The sequence below is a fragment of the Phalaenopsis equestris genome, unplaced genomic scaffold (assembly GCF_001263595.1).
Source record: "Phalaenopsis equestris unplaced genomic scaffold, ASM126359v1 Scaffold000167, whole genome shotgun sequence".
Taxonomy (NCBI): domain Eukaryota; kingdom Viridiplantae; phylum Streptophyta; class Magnoliopsida; order Asparagales; family Orchidaceae; genus Phalaenopsis; species Phalaenopsis equestris.
In genome coordinates, this window is record NW_018164609.1 from 572,951 (window position 1) to 573,416 (window position 466).

Sequence of the window (466 nt, forward strand, 5' to 3'; positions counted from 1 at the left end):
CATTTGCTACAGCCGTTGCGATATTGTTGTTGGATTATTACCAGCGTAGCACTATTCGCATTCCTCGCATGACATCCACCTTTGTTGGAGATAGATGGGTTAGTGAAATGCTTTCGGGACATCCAGTAAGATTCAGAAATATATTCAGAATGACGAGAACGATTTTTATGGATCTTCTGAACGAGTTATGTCTAAAGCACGGCCTTCAGGGTTCTTCTAGAACCCTGTCTCGGGAGGTGTTGGCTATAACACTGTACATTCTGGCACAAAATGAGTCAATTCGAGGAGCTATGGAAAGATTTCAACATTCATCTGAAACAATTAGTCGTTACTTTTTAAAAGGGATACATACACTTGTTAGCTTAGCAGCTCAAATAATTAAATCAGAGGATCCATTATTTGCTACTACTCCAGAACAAATTGCCAACGATCCTCGATATATGTCATATTTCAAGGATATTTCAAG